The sequence below is a fragment of the Lontra canadensis genome, unplaced genomic scaffold, assembly GCF_010015895.1.
Source record: "Lontra canadensis isolate GAN:19392208 unplaced genomic scaffold, GSC_riverotter_1.0 scaffold27, whole genome shotgun sequence".
Classification (NCBI taxonomy): domain Eukaryota; kingdom Metazoa; phylum Chordata; class Mammalia; order Carnivora; family Mustelidae; genus Lontra; species Lontra canadensis.
Window position 1 is genome coordinate 14,478,180 of NW_022631021.1, and position 21,347 is coordinate 14,499,526.

Sequence of the window (21,347 nt, forward strand, 5' to 3'; positions counted from 1 at the left end):
AAAGGCAAATATTTCACCCAATTTACAACACTCCAATTTTTTTTTAAATGTTACATCTCTCTCTCCTTTTCTAATCTGTCCTCCTACTGCAGCAATACAAAGAATCTGTACAATAGGTGGCTTCGATGGTGCCCTGAAAGCTTAAATTCCTGATTCTCCAGAAAGAGAGAGATGAGACATCTTAACGAAGGACAACAGAACACATACGAGAAAACTAATGAAAAGAACACGATGATGCCCAAAGGTGCCTAATGCATTGTGAATTCCATTATAAATAAAATCTGATCATCTTTAGTTTCTTATCAGATGCATCCTCTAAGCTTGTCTTTCATTTCTGCTGCAGGAAATTCTTTACTGACACTGAATTGGAGAAGTGATTATTTTCCCCAACTGATGGCTTTGTGTTTCTGGAAAGATGACTTTCAACATGCAAATTGGATGCATCAAAAATCATTCTGATGCAAGACCAAAGCTTTATAACTCTTTACAATTTCAAAATGAGTTTGCTGCCCAAAGGAAAACATAAAAAACACCAACACTGGAGAAAGAGAGTAACCATTCTAAATAGCTTAGAAATTTCCCCCTGCCTGATGAACTGCTTTTATTAAAGAGCTTATTGTTTTTTCCCCGAATTTTGAATGACTGTTTCTAAAAATGAATGGAAGGTGAAAAGGCAAAATGAAAGACATTGACAAACTTGTAACCATAGTAGTAACTGGACTCAAACAACCAGAATGGAACAATAAACCAGGAAAGAGTCTATTGACATAATAATGATAGCAAGTAATTATGTAGTACTTACTTGTGTCAGACACCACTGTAAACCCTGTATATAAAATAACTCATTTAATCTTCACAACAAGAGCAATTCTAATATCCATTTTACAGGTGAGAAAATGGAGCCACAAAAAGGTTAAGTAAGCTGCCCAAATGGTGGAATCAGGATTTAAACACAGGCATCTCGGACGCCAGATCCCAGGTTCTATTATCATGCAAGACTGGCTGAAACATTCTGCTTAGGACAACCAAAAAATGTGCCATGGGTCTCAAAGAAATGGCTGGACTGTCTTCTCAAGACAGCAAGGAGAGAGAGAGAGAGCGTGCAGAGATATTCCATTCTTCCTTATCTCTCCAAAGTCTTCACAGTTTCTTATGGGTAGTGAAAGAAATGTCTCCCAGGGTAAATAGGTGTCAGGGGAATGATAAAACCAGCAACACTGACTAACACTCCATAAATCATCTTCCAGGAATTCCATAAGAAAGCACAATGGTCTAGTTTCAAACATTCCTCCTGCTCCTTTAATAGACCAAGAAGTTCAGATATATTTCTTTCAAGTTTTTATAGCAAAACTAGGTTTATAAACAATCTGTTTGGAGGAAAAACCCGTCAAAGAACATTCCTATATTTAGGTGGTAAATACATTTTTGGTTGATTCAGAAATTTTTGACCTTGAGAGTCAATAGGAAACCCATGAAAGTTAGTCAGTATCCAACAGGTCCATATCATATAAAAGTTTTAAGTCATCAGGGCAGACTAGATGTGCTAAATTGTGTACTATAGTTAGGGTTTTAGTCAACATGATGAACTTAGAAAGATGTTTCTTGAATAGATTCTGTTGTTATGGCTAAATAGAAATCATAAGTTACTTCAAAAGGAAAATATAGTTACATTTATCTTTTACACATAGCCAATGCTTTTTTTCCCAGGATTTCATTTGTTTCAAATTACTATTTTTCTGAGAAGGAAAGATATGAAATCTGATAATGTCTTGCTAGAAATGTGTTTAATTCATTTTATTTAAAAAATTTCAACCACTTATTCCTCTGCCTTAAGTCAACTCTACTATAGGACTTTAGAATCTCTTGGAATGAATAAGGTTTATTCATGTATCTATTTTCATTAAGCACATGTCAGACATAGTTCTAAAGGCTGGAGTCCAATTTCCGTTTTGGAGATGGGAAACAGAAAGCCAGAGAAAGAAAGTGCCAGCTCAAGGTGGAAGGTTCAAGACTAGCATAGACATCTCTTAATTCCAAAGGCAAGTTTCTTCCCTCTCCTGACACTGCCTCACAAGGGTAACACTGTGCTAGGTACTGTGTAAGACACAGAACATTCAGTATGACCCTTTCCTCAAAAAAAAAAAAATTTAATGTAATTGCAGAGACAGAAACACATTAAAAATAAAATATAGTACCCAAGTTAAGTGCCAAGCAAGGCAATAATACAGAGACAAATGGCTGTCTCAACAGAAGTTGACATTACTTATTCTACTTACTCTTTCTGAAGCCCCATTTTGTCCTCAGGGGAGAAGAGACTCGTGTTTATTGAGCACATACTCTGGGCTAGGTACTATGCTAGATGAGGTAGGAAAGATGATGTTAGGGTTCAAAGCTGACGGCGAAGAAAGAATTCTTGAGATGTCTTTGATGCAAAAAGGTGATTTTATTAAAGCATTGGGACAGGACCCAAGGGCATAAAGAGCTGCACTGGCGTCATGAGGAGTGGCCCATTATACACTTTCAAGTTGGGAGGGGATTAGGGATAGCATAAGTCTCTGAGGAATTTTGGAAGCAAGGTTTTCAGGACCTTAAGGGGGCTAGCTGTTTTTGGGAAAAGGTCATTTATTACCATCTAATAAAACTTTAGTCATGAAACCCTTCAGATGTATATCAGAGGGCCATATGCTTGGAGGATTGCCAAAACATATCTTGGGGGGTTTAGAGACAAAGGAAGTTTCCAAAGAAATTTTTATACATTAAAGTAGACTTATAGGACTCTGGTAGGGGGATTAGGGGATGGTCAGGCTAGGGTTGCTTTTGCCCTTAGCAAAGTATTAACATTGAGTCCCTAGAAGAATATCACTGTGCCTGTTTCAAGGACTTGTCAATGGGCTACAGGTAGTAAAGGAATTTAATAATTTTTCTTCTGCCTTTGTTTCCCACATCACTAGACATATCACCTATGAGATAAATTTGTTCTCACAGCTTGAGTTTAGGAAAAGAAACTCGCAAGTAATAATCTTTCCAGGTGATAGAGGTGGTAATTATCAGAACCAGAATTTAGCCCATGGATGTCTGATGGCATAGCCCAAACTCTTTCCACTTTAGGACACTTTCTTTCTTTACATCCCGTAGAAACCAATGATATTTCCCTTCCCTGGTCACAGCAGACAGAGGCAACTGAGGTTGCAAAGACAGCTGGGAAGTGTCCGTTGCTGTGCGCTGGCTTCCCCCAGAACCAACGTCATCTGGGAAATCACATTAGGCACCAACTAGAACTGTTCTCCGTGCTGTTTATTCACAAGGCAAAGGTGAGTGTTTCTATTTGTAGTGATTTGGATTATTCAGAAATAGTGTCTTTCACTTCCGGGCAAGTGTATCCTCACTTAACTAATGTTCAGCTTGGTAACATGACACACTTTGGTCAATTTTTATTGTTAGCAGATTTTCTGGTAAGAGATTTGGCACAATTAGATGTGCTCACTTGGTTAGGCATGTTCATTTTGGCTTCCATCATCACCCTGAAAAGAGTATGATCCACTAGGAGGTGAGAGACACACGGATCCACACAACATGTAGCCAAGATCAAGAATAAACCATATCATTTTGAGCTACTGAAATTCCAGTTGTTTTTATGAAACAAAGCTAGTTGACTCTGTATTTTAGACCAACAGTCTAACCCATTGAAATTTACCCCTCAAAGAGTTCCCATTACCTTCAGCCATCTTATGAAACTGGATTTTTCATTGTAGGTTCACAGACTAGGTACCTTGGGCTCTGGGCCACTATTCTCAGATCTTGCCACAGAGGTCATTTAAAATAAATATAGCTAGCTAGCTAGCTAAATAGAAGATGGATAGATGATAGATAGATAGAAAGATAGATAGATGATAGATAGAGACACAATAATGAAGTGGGAGGTGATGTGGTAGTGGGGTTTGTGTATATGCTTATTTGTGTGTGGTTTTAAGAAAAAATACCACATTGAGGTACCTGGGGAGCTCAGTTGGTTCAGCTTCTGCCTTCAGCTCAGTTCATGATCCCAGAGCCCTGGGATCGAGCCCCACTTTGGGCTCTCTGCTCAGTGGGGATCCTGCTTCTCCCTCTCCCTCTGCCTGCAGCTCTGCCTGCTTGTGTTCTCTCTCTCTGTCAAATAAATAAAATCTTTAAAAAAAAAAAAAAAAAGAAAAACTACAGCATCTATACAAATCATGTCTGCCTCATTTTTATGAATAATGTACTTTGCTTGACCATTTTAGGAACCACACTTGCTGACATTTAATGTTTATGATATTCCTGAGAGGAAATATTCAACTGACTTAGAGGCTTTTTTATCTGAAAGAGCACTTATAAATCTAATGAATTTTTATTCTTTGCATTTATAGAACCCCTTTCTCACCAGAGTGCTCATATGTTATTCTAGTTCTCTCTTGGTCCTTAGATAGATTTTAAAATATAAAGTCACTTAGCAGTCAATACATGATGTAGGGATATCCCAAAAATATCTGGGACAATTATTTTCTTGTTTTGCCTCATGTTATTGTTCTTTGCCAATCTCATGTTATTTCTCGAAAATAGGTAGAGAAAATTCCACTTTCCTCACATAAACGGTAAATGGGCTGAACCTCACAATGTGCTTATTTTTCTTTTACTGCAATTCCACTAGATTTGTCTATATCTTCAATCTACATTATATTTTTTTAAATTCATAATAAGGACTTTCATTATTTAATCTTTCCCTTCTCCCTTTTTTGGATGAAGAATTTACTAAAGGCAGTCCGCAGGGAATTTTCATGGTAGGAGCACATTCTTGTGACAAGGAAGAATTTTTTAAAAACACTTTGAGAATAATTGATTCCAAAATGGCTGTGTGTGTTCTAACTTGTGCAAATATTACAAGACAGTGGGAGAACAGGTGAAATAAAGGAAACACAATTTTGACTAACATAATGATGACTTGACCCTCTCTCAGCCTGGCTGCCAATTTCTACTCAATGAATAGGCCCTATCTCTTTTTGTCAGCTATTTCTTGCCATCCATCCTTCTGTGATTGCCAATATTTCACTTCAGGTTTTCAACCTTGCCAGGCAACATTTGTCAGTGTTTTCATGCTTATGTTGTACATGGGCAGCTCGAAAAACTAACATTAGCCTGATTTTTGCAAAGATAACTCCATAGCAGTTATGCTAGAGGAAATCTGTATTTTCTAAAAACTATAGGTATTGAACAATAAAGCAAAAAAGGAAAAAAAAGCCTTACACCATTCCCTTCTTATTCTTTACTTTTTCCCCACACAAAGCAATATTTACCTTATCTAAAATACGAAGACAATAAATACATACATACATACAATGACTGATTTCATCACTAAAGCATTTTCTAAGATTTTTCTTTTTTCTTTTTTCCTAAAAGCTGTTAAAAAAAAGATTTAGAACAAACAAACAGAAGGGACACCTGGGTGGCTTAGTTGCTTAAGCGTCCAATGCTTGGTTTTGGCTCAGGTTATGGATCTCAAAGTCGTGAGACCCAGCCCTGTGTTGGGCTCTGCAGTCATGATGGAGTCGGCTTGGGATTCTCTTCCTCTCTCTCTGTCCCTCCCCCACTTGCACATGTTCACGTGCTCTCACTCTCTCAAATAAATAAATAAAAATAAAATCTTAAAGAGAAAGACAAGCTCTTTCTAGGAAGGCAATTTGTCACTATGATGAAATGTAAAAACTACTTGCTTAGATGTCAAAAGACTTTGCACTCATTGCTCTGCTCAAAGTTTTGATTTTGAGGAAGGCACTCCTTTGTTAAAGGCCAGTTTTCTGTTCTATAATATAAAGATAATACCAGTTGTGTTGATATAATAGAACTGTTGGAATATAAAATGATAAGATTAATCTATGTTATATTAATTATGTTCAAATAGTACCAGAAATTTTAATTAGCTTAAAATAAGGATAAAGAAAAATAATGAAAAGGAATAATGATTATCTTGAACTTAGTGAAACTCAATGCTGAAATATACCATTATTTAGGCTACTTAATACCCATTTTGAGGATATTTTTATAAGTGTACTGAGTCTTATTATAATCTTAGAATTCATAGTGTGAGAAAACCTTATAAGGGACTGTGGTAGGCTAAGAAATGACATCTCAAAATATATGGTTGCAAGGTTATCAGTGTGACTGCTGATTGAGCTATGAGCTAGATCTAAGCAAATGGAGACTCCTTATCCCCTCCTCTGTCCTTGTAATACAGGTTCCACTTACCTTCTCGGCTCCCAGAAGCTCCCCCAAGAACATAGCCTTGAGATAGTAATGTGGTGTTGAGACCATCTGGATAGTGTATGTGACTGAACCCAGTTAAGGCCTCTATATAAACTTTTAAGATTCCGCAGGCAGGTGCAGAGATCTATTTGTCTTGTCTTGCTTGTCTTGCCACCAAGACAAGCTTCATATGTAAGCTCCCTGCTACCTACCAGTCTGGAGTGGTCTGTTTCTTTCTGTGGTTTCTCCCTATCCTCCATGTATGGAGGCCAATCAGATTACACCTGGGAAGCTTCTAAGGAAACTATAAACCAACAGATACCCATGTGAATGTTACCTCAGATAGCTAAAGTTGGTCTTTGCAGATGTGATTAGAATTCAAGATCTTGAGATGGGGAAATCATTCTGGATTATATGGGTGGGCCCTAATGTGATCACAGATGTCCTTTTTAGTGGAGGCAAAGGGAGATTTTACATAAAGAGAAGAGGAGAAGGCAATGTGACTACGGAGAGATTGCTGAGACTGATGCAGACACAAGCCAACGAGGCTGGCAGCCACCACAAGCTGGGAGCAGAAAGAAATGGAATGTTCTTTAGAACATCCAGAGGGCACATGCTCTCCACCTTGATTTTGGCTCAGTGACTCTGATTCCAGACTTCCGAACTCTGGGATACTGAGAGAACAAATTTCTGTATTTTAAGCCACAAATTTGTAATACCTTGTTATAGCAGGCTCATGAAACTAATATAGGTACTTTAGCCCCGCAGTTACTAGATCTCCTTGTACAGGAGGCAAGACAGACCTGCTTTATAACAAATAAACTATGTAAAGCAATAGGCAGACAGTAGATGCTTATTAAGTTTAAGTCTTTGTGCTTCCATTCTATTGACTAGTATAAGGTTCTGTCAAATGGCTACATTTTACTGAGAATTTACTATATGCCAAGTACCATTTTAGATGTTTTTGTGTGCATTAACTTTCTCTCATCCTCAACCTCCTTGTATAGATAAGGATACCAAGACACTGAGAGGTTATGTAACTTACCTAGGTCACAAAGTAATTGGTAGAACTAGAACTCTAAACCAGGCAGTTTGGCCCAAGTCCATTTTTTTTTTTTTAAGATTTCATTTATTTATTTGACAGATAGAGATCACAAGTAGGCAGAGAAGCAGGCAGAGAGAGAGGAAGCAGGCTCCCCGCTGAGCAGAGAGCCCGATGTGGGGCTCGATCCCAGGACCCTGGGATCATGACCTGAGCTGAAGGCAGAGGCTTTAACCCACTGAGCCACCCAGGCACCCCCCAAGTCCATTTTTTTAATCCATTATACAACACCATGTTCTCAGTGTAACAGAGTTAAGGCACAAATGTGATTCTCAAAGGAGTTATAGTCAAGAAACTTCAAGATAAAAACAATGTAGATACTTTATTAATTTACATGTTATGTAATACTCAGTTTCCTGCACACCCTCCCCCAAAACAAATAAGCAAGCAATCAAATAAACAAAAACCACATAGTCACATTCCTTTTAAGAACTCACTCAGTCCAGGAATGCCTGGGTAGCTCAGTTGGTTAAGCATCTACCTTTGGCTCAGGTCATGACTCCAAGATCCTGGGATCGAGTCCAGCACTGGGCTCCCTGGTTGGTGGGGATTCTGCTTCTCCCTCTGCCTGCTGAACCCCACCACCACCACCACCACCGGCTTGTGCGCGCTCTCTCTCTTTGCAAATTAATAAAACCTTAAAAAAAAAAAAAAAGAAAAGAAAGAAAGAAAAGAAAAGAGAGAACTCAGTCTGGAGCCATTAGCAGTCACTGTTAAGTGCCACTTTTGGCCATACACTACACTATGTGTCTGCCCTACCTCCCCCAGGGATCTCTCCAGAACTCCACCTGGCATATTTTATGGCCCCAATGAATATGGTCAGAAGCCTGTCCTTGACAATGTAGTCAATGTGTTTTTCACTCATCCAATCAACAGATGGTTAAAGAATGCCGGCCACATGAAGAGTACAGTCTTAGAGCTCCTCCCGGTGACACAAAGGTGGACAATACACAGCTCCTGCCCTGAAGGAATGGACAAAATGGCAAGAGATCCAGGTGGCCATTTTGTGTTTCCAGAGCACTTAATGACCCAGCCTGTGCATCACAAATTCACTTGGTTCTCACTGCTTACCATAGACATTTGGCAAGATAAATTTTATTTGGTGCTATTTGAATCACTTGTATTTGTAAGCATTACTAGAGGTCTTATTTCCATCATAAATGGAATTTTTCCTTGGAACATTCAGAATATTTTAAGGACAGCTGTTCTAAGGTATGTTGGTCCTATTTTGTATTCTGCTCTGCAGGCACTGAGCTATGAAAGTGACCCTGTGAAGTGGAGAATGCGTGTCATCCTAGTCACACACTGGTCCAATTGAAGTTCAAAATTCTATGTTCCTTCTGAAAGAGTTGGGGACATTAAGAGCATCTAAAGCAGAGTTTTCTCCTGCACAGTCTGAATCTTCAGACCTTGAGATGATAATAAACATACACTTGTCAGATTTTTCCATGTAAAAGAGAGAAGACGGACACCTCAATTTTTTTTCAAGATAGTCTGATTCCTCTTTCTCAGAGCAATGTCAGAAAACCTTGACCTGTTTTTTTGAAACAGACTGCATCAGTCAAGATCTTGTTTCACTTAATATGTGGAAACAGACCATCCTAAGCTGGAAAGAAGAAAAATGTATTTCACCTCTATCAGTCATCTTTGATCCAACTTTAGAAACATTACCCAAAATTTCCAAAATTCTCTTAAGAGAAATTAAGAAAATTATTGCATGTAACGTTCACAAAACTTGAAAATGTCTTCTCTAAAATATGGCTCCAATTTTCAAGATATTAAAGCATATCAATTTGTGAGCACCAACATAAACATTTTTTCTCATAAACACAAAAATTTTTCACACACACAAAGAAGAATTTTTAATTGAGAGACTTTTGTGACATTGTATTATGAACAAGTTCTAGAAGTAGCAGGTTTCTTGGTGGACCACATGAATTTCTCATATTAAAGGACCAGTACCCACAGTTGTCTGTTGAATGCTATGAAAGGATGTATACCAGATACAGAAAATGAATAAAATATTTTTTTTATCTGTCCACAAAAATAAGTGTGGAACACTATATGCAAGACACTACACTCAATGCCTTTAGCATGTAATAGTTTATTCGTAAGATGAACACACAAAGAGATATAGACCTTTTTTTCAAACTCCTACTTTGTGCCAGGTATAGTTTTAGGTGCTTAAAACATATTATTTCCAATTCTCTAACATTACTGAGAGGTAGGTATTATGGTCCCTGGTTTACAGATGAAATTCTGAAAGGTCATATGGTCAGTATGTTGCCAGATTAGAATTCCATTCTATGACTCCTAGCTCTTGATATTTCTCAGTCTAGAAGCCTGAGGTGGTGTGCTACAAGAAGCTCATGGGTGCTACAGTATCTATCTAGAAGTCTCTTCAAGTCCATCAGATAAATCCTACAACCCTAATGAACTTTATAAAGTGGAAGGGAAAGTAGTAGGTAGAATTGCTGAAGTCCAACTGATTGATAAGAAAGACCAGAGGCTACACATACTTTGGTAATGCTAAACATTTATAAAACTTCTTGACAGGTTAAAAGTCACTGTATTCAATTGGCCAGGACTCTGCAAACAGCAATTTAAAAATTCATATATAGATATCCACACATGTCCATACATAAACATAGCCACATATATGCATGGACACATACACATATAATTACAACCCATTCTTTTTAGAACTAGACTAGCAATAGCTAGCAATGGAGATGATAGGAAATAAATTAAATCAACCACCATAAACCATTCCCCTCTACCCTAGGTTGTTTATCTTGCCAGAATCGCTTGGACCTCTAACACAGAGGGACAGAAGTCCTAAGTTCCAAGTTCACCACAAAAATCTACCCTGCAAATGACACTGGCATTTTTCATGATCAGTAGGGAACACCTGGTAATGCTTCCCATGTGAATGGTATGGAAATGGGATCATTCACAACTCATTTGATACATTCATACAACCTCCTTACCTCATCTGTAAATGAGATTATTTATGTCAGAGGAAATTTATGAGCTTTCGCTGAAGCACTAATGTATACTAGAGTGAAAAGCCCAATATCTCAGAAATGAGCAGTGCTCAACAAATTAAAATAAGGATATAGTACGTGCAAGTACACTACAGTTCTAAGTGGTCTTCAGAATTTCTACATAAATCTCAAAAGTTTAATCATCCTTATGAGAAAGCAGCAGTTAATTTAAATATGATTATGGAAGCTCTGGAAAAGTGCCCCCTCACCCCTTACTATCTCCTCCATTACCTTTAATTTCCCCTAAAAATCCATCCCTTCAAGTTCTAAAGCCTTTTTAGTCTTTAAAAGACTCCTATTAATATATCTACCTATCTACCTCGAGGACCTCTGTTGATTGAGGTGGAGAGAGAATTCTTACCAGCTGGTGCTTCTATGGGGGCCACGGGCAAAGAATAACATTCTCCAGGGAAAAGGTGCAAGACTTCTGCCCTTTCGTCTTTCGTGACTATAGAGCTTGGCATTGAGTGGTGTGGAGGGAAAGAAACAAAGACCAACCTTGCCTATTTCATAATATTGCCCAAGGCCAGCCCTTTTAAGTGATTTTATCATAAAGACATCTTGCTAGACAATTTCAAATCCTATGACACAGTTATGTAATATTCACTTAGTACTGCTTTCAGGATACTAGTTGATTACTGCTTCCATACCCTGAATGGTGTCCCAGTTGACTGAAGAAGGAACTACAATTTCCTGAAAAACACAACTCACTCCAAAGGGATTGTTTTACACCTGAGTAGAGTCTGACCCAGTCATGTCTGTTTTTTACCGGTCCACTGGAAGCTAAATATTAGTCAATATATTCTAGATAGTAAACAACAAGGAAACCTACCTAACTCTGGATTCAAGATTTTTAAAAAAGGAAAGAAAAGTATTCCCTAATTAATTTAAACTCCAGATTTGTAAGTCTTTAAAAAAAAAAAAAGATTTTATTTATTTTAGAGAAAGAGCATGAGCAGGGGGAGAGGCAGAGGCAGAGGGAAAGGAAGAGAAGAAATTTCAAGCAGGCTCCCTGCTGAGTGCAGAGCCAACATAGGGCCAGATCCCAGGAGCCTGAGATCAAGACCTGAACTAAAATCAAAAGTCCCATGACGTTTAACCCACCTAGCTACCCAGATGTCCCTGGATTTGTAAGTCTTACAGTTTTACAGTCTTACCCTTTGTGGTCTGGGAACCTCTAAACTGAGAAATTACCATAAAAATCAATCTTGGCTCAGTGGTGCCCGTGGATCATATTGCAAAAGGAAATGCAAAATTGCTCTGGAGGAATTTTCCACATTGTAGGCCTCAAGTGGGAATTTCCACCAAAAACCAAAAGCAATACAATAAACCTCCCTTAAACTGAGTCATGATCACTTAGGGACAAACACCACTGGGGAAGAGTCGATAGACACCAACAAGAGGTTAGAGCAGCAAGTCCATGAAATAACTGAAAGATGATCTGAAAGAGAGTAGAAAAACAGCATCTTTAAAGTGATAAGAGAAGGAATTAATCACCCATTTTACTGGGAAAAAAATAGGTAGTAACTTTCTGGAAAGAACTCAAATAAAGCTTTGAGAAATGAAATCTACAGTTGAAAAGAAAATCAGAGAACTGAAAGATAGATCTGAAAAAATTACTGCATACCCAATATGGAAGTCATAAAAGACAAAAAAAAAAAAAAAATCATGGAAAACTGACTAAGAAAGTCCAGTATATTTTAAACAGAATTTTCCAGGAGAAGAATCGAAAGAATGGGAGAGAGGAAATATTTAACGAGGTAATAGCTGAGAATCTCTTAGAATTGATTACATCTATGAATTCTTAGCTTCAAGAAGCTCAAGATAAACAAGCTAAAAATGCACAGCTACACACGTAGCAGTGAATTGATAGAACATGAGACACACAACAACTAGTTTGATGACGGATTTCGCAAAAGCAACAATAGACGTTAGAAGACAATGGGGAAATAACTTCAAAACCTTATGAAAAATAACTGTCAGCCAAGTATTTTATTTCCAGATAAATATTATTCAACAGGGAGTGCACACACACAAAAATTGAGACAAAGATTCAGAGAAGTCACAGAGAGTTACACCATTCACTTTTGCTGAAAGATCTACTAAAACATGTAGTTTAGAAAGAAGGAAATTGGAGCTGAGATGAATGAATGGGATGCAAAATGCAAAGACGAGAAATAACATCGGTAAGTGTGCAGGCAAGTCTAAACAGGTATTACTCTGTAAGACATAACAATAACTAACTCGATGGAACTGAAATTGTGGGCCATTATCTTTAAGAAAACATATGCCATTATTTATACCTAAAATAATATAATGTCTGGGGTTTGCTTTAAAATATCCAATGATATTGGGGCACCTGGGTGGCTCAGTGGGTTAAAGACTCTGCCTTTGGCTCAGGTCATGATCCCAGGGTCCTGGGATGGAGCCCCACATCAGGCTCTCTGCTCAGCGGGGAGCCTGCTTCCCCCCGCCCCCTCTCTGCCTGCCTCTCTGCCCACTTGTGATCTCTGTCTGTCAAATAAATAAATAAAATCTTAAAAAAATATATCCAATGACAAGTAGAAGATGTGAAGGGAAATGAAGAGGTATAGATGAAACAAGTTAGGTATATACTGATAATTATTAAAGCTGAGCGAAGAGTACATGGGATTTACTTTACTCTTCTCTATGCTTTTGTGAATATGTGGAAAATTCCATCATGAGAAGTTTAAAACAAAATACTGAAATATATAAAATAGAAGGGAGGATTGGAGGAGAAGCCTTTTCTGTCCTGATACATTTTAGAAATAGCAGAGAAATACTGATTACCTATATAGACTTTGTTAAGTCAAATAAGGTATGTTACAAATGTAGGGATAACTACTAAAAAAAAAAAAGTATAAAATAGATAACACTTCCACAACACTACAGGAAAATAAAGGAATAAAGAAAAGCATCAACACAGAGGGAAGTAGGGAGAAAAGAAGCAAAAGAAAAACGTGACCTATAGAAGGCACAAAATCAGGTGACAGAAATTAAATAACATGAATCACTGTAAATGTGAATAGACTAACCTAGTAAAATTCAGAAGATCTGAGTCTGGATTTAAAAAAAAAAAAAAAGCCAACAATAAGCTGGTAAAAGAGGCCAGGAAAGGTTGAAAGTAAAAGGCAAATATTTAGCAGCATTAATTTATTTATAATAGATTTTGAAGCAAAACAAATTATTAGAATACAAAAGGATATAACATAATGAGAAAAAGAAGTTGTTTGGACCAAAAGCCTGAACTTATCCTTGACATTTTGTTGTTTTGCCTTTCAAACCCAAACATCAACAAATTCCTTTGGCTCTATCTTCAAAAGAAGTTCTCAGAGCCAGACCACTTTCTCACCACCTCCATCTCTATCATCTTGATCCAACTCATTTTCTTTCCCCTTTATTATGACAAGAGCCTCCCAGGGGTCTCCTGCTTCTGCCTTTGCTCCTCTTGAGGTTGTCCTCAACACTACAGCTAAAGAGATAGAGTTAAAATAACAGATATCACTCCTCTGCTTGAAACTTATTTCAGTGAGTTCTCATTCCACTCAAAATAAAAATCCAAAGGCATTAAGATGCCTGTCAAGGCACTACTAAGTCCATTTACCCTGTTATTTTTTTATGACTTGTTTTCACACTCTCACACTCACTATTATAACCACACTGACCTCCTTGCTATTCCTAGGAACGTGTCATCCAGGGCATTTGCACTGGTTTTGCCTCCTGCCTGGAATCATCTTCAGACATCTGCATGGCTAATACATTTACCGGTTTTAAATCTTTCCTGAAATGTCACCTCCTAAGGGAGGCATGGATCAGCCTATTAAAAATTATAAGCATCATCCTCCAACATATCTTGCTAATCTTCCTGGGAATTTGTCTCCATAGTACACTTAATACCAGGTAATGTATACAAATACATATATGCATACATTTACAGAAGTAAACACATACCTATGTACAATATACATATATGTATAAGTGTAATGCATGTGTATGTGTATAAATACCTATACACATGTTATGTGAATTTGTGTTTGAATATAGATACACATGCACATACACACATTATACTATTCACGGTCTTTCATCAGTAGAATGTAGGCTCCTTGTAAAAGGAGATTTTTTTTCCCTTTTGCTTATTGTTATATCCTTTCATCCACTACATAATTATGTAGTGCTTTATTGAAATCTCAAAGGAAAGAGTCCATTTGAAGACTTCCCCTTGGCTCTTAAAATAAGACTTGTCTATGTGAATTATATTTTGGTTCCCAACCAACCGCACCATCCCTTTGTTTCATCACCCAATCTTCTTCTCTCCCCCTCTCACATCATACTTCTGAGTTTATCCAAAGGCAGGGTGACAACATGACGATGGCAACCAGATCTTAAATACGCTTCTTAACAACAAAGCAGATTTTTAAAAATAAGGTATAGAGTTTATTTAGGAGATTAAGGCATAACCAGCCAGATCCTCACAACATACTAAGTATCTCTACAGAAGGCTTTGAGGCCAGCTGTCCTTCTAAACCTTAATCATTTCTGTGGCTGCTACTGAAGATAGACCTCACTTCCTTCTTCACTAAGAAAAAAAGGTGAGGGTGTGGGAGGGAGCTAAAATACCTAGATGTTTACTGCTGTCTTCAGAGAGTATCAGATTCTAATTCTTTTTAGCTTAGAAATTAGTTTTCCTAAACTCAGAGTTCTCTCCGATCGGGTTAAATGTCTGAGAGACTGACACTAACTAAGGAGCCTACTATATAAGAAAAAAAAAGGGAAAATCCACTATTTTTCTAATTAGATTATAAAAAGTCTAAATTCCAAACAAGTAAGTATAGATTAGCAAGACACTGAACAGTAGATTGAAGTGACTTACTCAAGAGAAGCAAATATGTAATTAAAGTTTCATCATATTTTTATATATAATAGAAAAGTCAGCACAGCAGTTAACACAATCAACAGGGGACATGTGGGTAATGAAGAGATAAAAAACTGGCACATTTAACCTAGCTTTCTCATTATATAAACTTAAAGAATTATTTAAAATTTGTCTATGTATTGCAACCAAACTGACCACTTTAATGAACAGCTTATATTTAAAAACAGGTCAAATACTTAAATTAACTTATTGTTTGCATTGAATTGCCTAGGTTTTCTTTCTTTCTTTTTTCTTCCTTCTTTTAAAGACTGAATAGATCAAATTGACAGCATTGTCAGAAACAAAACATTAATCTTCCTTTATTTCCGACTGATAGATATGTATGACTCATGTTTGCATATGTTCTCCACTGACTTTTTTTTCTTTTCTTTTCTTTTTTAATCTATTTATTTATTTGACAGAGAGAGAGAGATCACAAGTAGGCAGAGAGGCAGGCTCCCCACTGAGCAGAGAGCCCGATGTGGGGCTCGATCCCAGGACCCTGAGACCATGACCTGAGCCAAAGGCAGAGGCCTTAATCCACTGAGCCACCCAGGTGTCCCTGTTCTCCACTGACTTTCTAGATCAGTTCAGCATGTGCATTTCTGGGTATCTCAGTACAATTTTTCTTTTTTGATTACATAACTTCCAAAAAGCTTGCATGCACCATCAAATAATAACACAAATAAAAACTCTGTTGCATAGAAAAACAATGGCAAATCCTTCGACTCTCACCTCTTAAACTTTTGTCAGAATAAAAACTTGGCCCTATAAGTCTGTTTTACATCTTTCTGCCTAAGCCTGACTAATGCACAAATCATATAATTTTTAGTTTTTTAAAAATAATAAGCCAGCTAGAAAATTGGGGAAAAGCAAGAGTTTACTCTAGCAAGGTCAGAATCTGCTTTAAAACAAAAGCTTTCGAAGCTAACTTGAAAAATGCTGTTTGTTTGTTTGTTGTTTAAATGTGTGGGGAAAATTTGTAAGGGAATAATTTCATTTCCTGAGCATTTTAATCTGTTTGCATGTATGGATCAATAACCTACTGGATAAGTTTCAATATTGTGCTCATGTGATTTTTTTTTAAGATTTTATTTATTTATTTGACAGAGAGAGATTACAAGTAGACAGAGAGGCAGGCAGAGAGAGAGAGAGAGAGGGAAGCAGGCTCCCTGCTGAGCAGAGAGCCCAAAGCGGGACTCGATCCCAGCACCCTGAGATCATGACCTGAGCCAAAGGCAGAGGCTTAACCCACTGAGCCACCCAGGTGCCCATCTGCTGGTGTGATTTCTTAAAATTCCCTTCCTAATTGCCAGAGGAATCTGTACCTAGCAAATAAGCAGAGCAGAGAACATGACCCCAAATACCCCACTTTGGCATGTGGATTATTTTGAGCTAAAGGCAATCAAGGCATAATAGATTGAGGAAGAGGATTTTTTACTTCTCCCTTAACTGCCTGAAAGAATTAGATAGGAAGCCCATACCAGGAAGAGAGCTATTGCCAGAGATAACTTTTTATCACAGAAAGACTATTCCGCACAGCATGGCACACACTTGTTTACCTAACGTTTGTTTCCCCTATTTTCCTGTGGATTGTCTTCCTGTCCTTTGAAGTCCCACACCTCTACCTCCTTCTTCATTGCAAGGCTGGCATATAAGCCTCAGTTGCCTGGGTGTCATGGAGTATCCCATATCTTTGGGGTTCGTTCCCAAACATACAGATTAAATTTGTTTTTTTTCTCCTGTTAATCTGTCTTATGTCAATTTAATTATTAGACCAGTGAAAGAAACTCAAAGAGAAGAGGGAAAAGCTTTCTTCTCCTATATAATCTACCCTCATTTCTCTTGTATTATTAAGTAAAAATCAATAGGCTTACCCCCAAAATTTTTTTCTTTACTCTTCAATTTTCCAGTGAATACACATGGCTTTTTATTGGAAAAAGGAGATTTTTTTTTCATTTTTGCAATCCACCGAAATCCCAGTAATTCATCTCATTGCTTAAAATGATCCGCTGCTGTGATTTCTATAAATGGAAAGCAAGGAACATATTTTTAAAAAAAAATAAACTTTAACCTTGAATGAAACACTTAAAGCATGTTTCTTATTTTTTGGTATAAAGAGAAATTAGGAGGGATGCCTGGATGGCTCAGTCGGTTGAGCCACTGCCTTCAGCTCGGATCATGATCCCAGTATCCTGGGATCGAGTCCCACATCAGGCTCCTTGCTCAGAGGGGAGCCTGCTTCTCTCTCTGCTTGTGTTCTCTCTCTCTCCGACAAATAAATAAATAAATAAATAAAATCTTTTTTAAAATAATAAAAAAAAATAAAGTGAAATCAGGAGGGGGCAGGAGGAGAGGAATTATTTGTACAATTACTTGAATACTTGCATTTCTAAAAGATAAAATAAAGCATTTAGCTGAGACTTGTTTATACAAGCATAATATACTTTCTATCTCTACTCTGGTCCCAGTCTCTCTCATACACCTCTTTTGGTATATTTCTCCTGTCAGAACCTAGGCTGTTCAAAACAACCAGCAGCATGGGCATCACCTGGGGGCTTAGCAGAAATACAGAATCTTGGGTCCACCCCAGTCCTACCCCAATCAGAACCTGCATTCTAACAAGACCCTCAGGTGGTTCACGTGCACTTTAAATTTGAGATGCTTTGCCTTTAGTGCATGGGGCTAAGGATCTAAATAGGAAACAAGGCTTTACCATCATGAACTAGACTTCATAAGCATCGGACCAAAATGCAGAACATAACTGATGTGTTCTCCCGACGACATTAGAGGTTTCAGGAATAATCAATCAAGAAATAAGGATTTGTTGGTATTTATACTACTCAAGCAGAGGTCCTGGGTTCAAAGCCAGAAGGCAGAGGTTTCCGTGGAATATGGGGTCTTGGGGGGGATGTTTTCTGAATTGCTTTGCAAGGGGAAGAAGGAGCAGATACTGCAATGTTTGGCCATAAATTTTAAAAAAGTAGATGTTGCAACACACAGAATTATTTACTACAAACACTCCTTACTGAACCAAAACAAGTGTTTCTCAGAAAATGTCAATTTCTGTGAACTTAATACCATTTCTCAAGTTTTTTTAAATCACTTCAAATATTATTATTTTAGATTCTTACTGCTTTTCTGTAATCGATGCTTTCCTTATACTATAGCTTTACATTTCTTTTCCGAAGTGTTTTCTTCTCAGTTACTGAAAAACCTATAAAGAACAATTTAGTCAATAGACAAGAACTTATCTTCCATAAATAGTTGATCTTAACTACTGATACATAGATTGCTTACTATGTGCTGAGCACTATATAGATTAAGTAATTTGACCTTCACAACAAAGTTGTGAGGTACATGCTACGATTGCCCCATTGCATGGATGAGGCAACTGAGACAGAGTTATCACTATTAACTAACTTGTCCAAAGTCACGTAGCCAGTAATCAGCAGAACCAGTTCTGAGCCTACACTCTTATCCACTATATTTTAGTACATAAAATGGTGTGCAATAAATAATACCTGCTTTTTCTGTAGTTTACCCTAATTTCAACTGCAAGCTCCCATCCCAACCAGGCTCATATTTTGGGTATGAGCTTCTTGGGGCTTCCCCTGTGCACACTCTCTAACACTGTGCCCGTGCTAAATCTTGGAGGGTGCCCAACATTGATGGGGCCTCTTGTCATTGGCCATCCCTCCACAGGGGTCACTTCTAAGTTATCCTGTACCCACCTATGTGGTCTATCAGGTTCCCTGGTCTCTGCTTCTGAGCCGCTCAAGGACAGGGGAAGCTTGAACACAGCCTACTGGGGAACTATGGGGCCATGTTCTCTGATATTCTATGAGGCAGCCTCTCTGAGTCCTGCTGTATCTTGGGTATGATCAAATTGCAGAGAATAAGCATACAATCTTCCTCTCTCTGGCAATCATATCCTGCTCAATAGTTTATGCTTTTGTAAAGCAGAATGGGAATCCTCTTTTTCTGAGGCAAAGAAAAACAAGGTGCACTAGCTTTTGAATTAGAAAAGGAAACAAATGTTTGGGACTGTTCTACAGCACACTTGAATCGTTGTCACGAATAACTAACAATTGAAGGCATCAAGAGGAAAGAAAGTTTGATTCCTTTAAAATGAAAAAGAACAGAGGTATCTGGGTGGTACAGTCTGTTAAATGTCTGGCCCTTGGTTTTGGCTCAGGTGGTGATCTCAGGGTCATGGAACAGAACTCCTTGTCAGGCTCCACACTCAGCACAGAGTCTGCATGAGATTCTCTGACCTTCCCTCCCACCTGTGCCCTCTCTCTCAAATAAATAAATCTTTTTAAAAAAATTGAACACCGGGTTACCTGGATTAACCCTGGGTACCAAGATACTAAGATAAGCATGGTTTTGGGGGGCCTGGTGTGGAATGGCAAAGGCTAAGCAAGAAGCAGAGGTCCTGGGTAGGGAGAGGGTGGTGGGGTTATGGACACGGGAAGGTACGTGCTATGGTGAGTGCTGTGAAGTGTGTAAATCTAGTGATTCACAGACCTGTACCCCTGGGGCCAATAATACATTATGTGTTAATAAAAAAAAATAAAAATAAATAATAAAAAAAAAAGAAGCAGAGGTCCTCTTTTGTGGACTTCCTGCCCAAAGTCATTAAAAGCAGATTAGGACTTGAACCCAAAGGAGGGAAAACCATGTGGCCTGTGTGTCCTTGGTAAGCCACCTGGGAGTTGTGTCACCTTGGCTATAATCACATGATTTCTCCATCTCTATATCCCAGAGTGTCTGATCTACATTATGGCGAGGAAAGAGGAAGAAATGCCTGTCCAGATGAGACATGCATTATCATTCTATGACCTATGACCCAAGCTTCCTCTCAAGCTATAATGACCAAATCTCTGACTGTAAAATATCTTGAGAGCCATTTTTCATTTGTCTTCACAAACATTAGAAGCTAAAGAAAAGGCCCATATTAACTATAAATCTCCCCCATAAAATATAGAATTCCCTCTAAAACCAAAAAGTTACTGAGGTTGAATTAGCAACTAAAAGCATGACTGTCTCTCCTACAGAGAACAGGGAAATCCTCAAAAGTAAGAGAAATCTATTCAAATGGAGCTCAGTTCGGGTGTTTCACTTATTGATGTACCTGAGGAACCTAAAACAGTGCCTGCTCCATAGTATAAATGGACAAATCCTTGATTCTGAATGAATGGCTCAATAAACCAGAGAATGTACTGGGAGGCTGACGTGCACCTGGAAAAGCACAGAATGATCCTTTAGGCCTTTATAGAGCTGAAGCCTGAACACTACACTGTGCTCATGAGTCAGGGGTAAACAGATGTCAGAATCAGTACCTCACAAGGCTTGGGAAGAAGACAAGAAGATACTTGTTCCTTTCATGTCTTGTATAGTACAGACTTGTGTTGCAAAGATTTAGTTTAGGCCATGAATTAAACTTATGACGGTAGTTTGACAGAAGTTTATTTCTCTCTGATGTCAAAATTGAGAGGGAGGTAGTCCAGAGTTTTGTGGTGGCTGTGCTTCATGAAGCAAGTTTTTTACCTAAAAAGGCCTTGGAAATACAGACTCCAGCTTGCGGTTCTGCCTTGCATGGCCTCCATTCCCATGGTTACCTTGTAGTCCAAGATGGAATCTCCAAGTTCAGCTATCATCCCAGCATTCCTACCAAACTTTGGAAAGAAAGGGAAGATAATAAAAAAGACAGGGGCGTATGCCAACTGTCTCTTGGAAAACATTCCCACAACTGCCACGGGCATTATCCCATTGGCCAGAACTGAGTCTATAGAATGTAGACTTTCTTTTGGATAGTGTGTGTCCTTAAACATTCTGTTATTACAACGGGAGAGAATAAATACTGGGGGATAATAGCAGTCTCTTTCTCAATAGCTAATCCTCCTGAATGAAAGGGGAGCTCAAAACACTAAGAAAAATGACACTCTGGATTTCTGAAGCCCTTCTCCCCAAGGAACACATCATTTACATATAGCTCACTGAC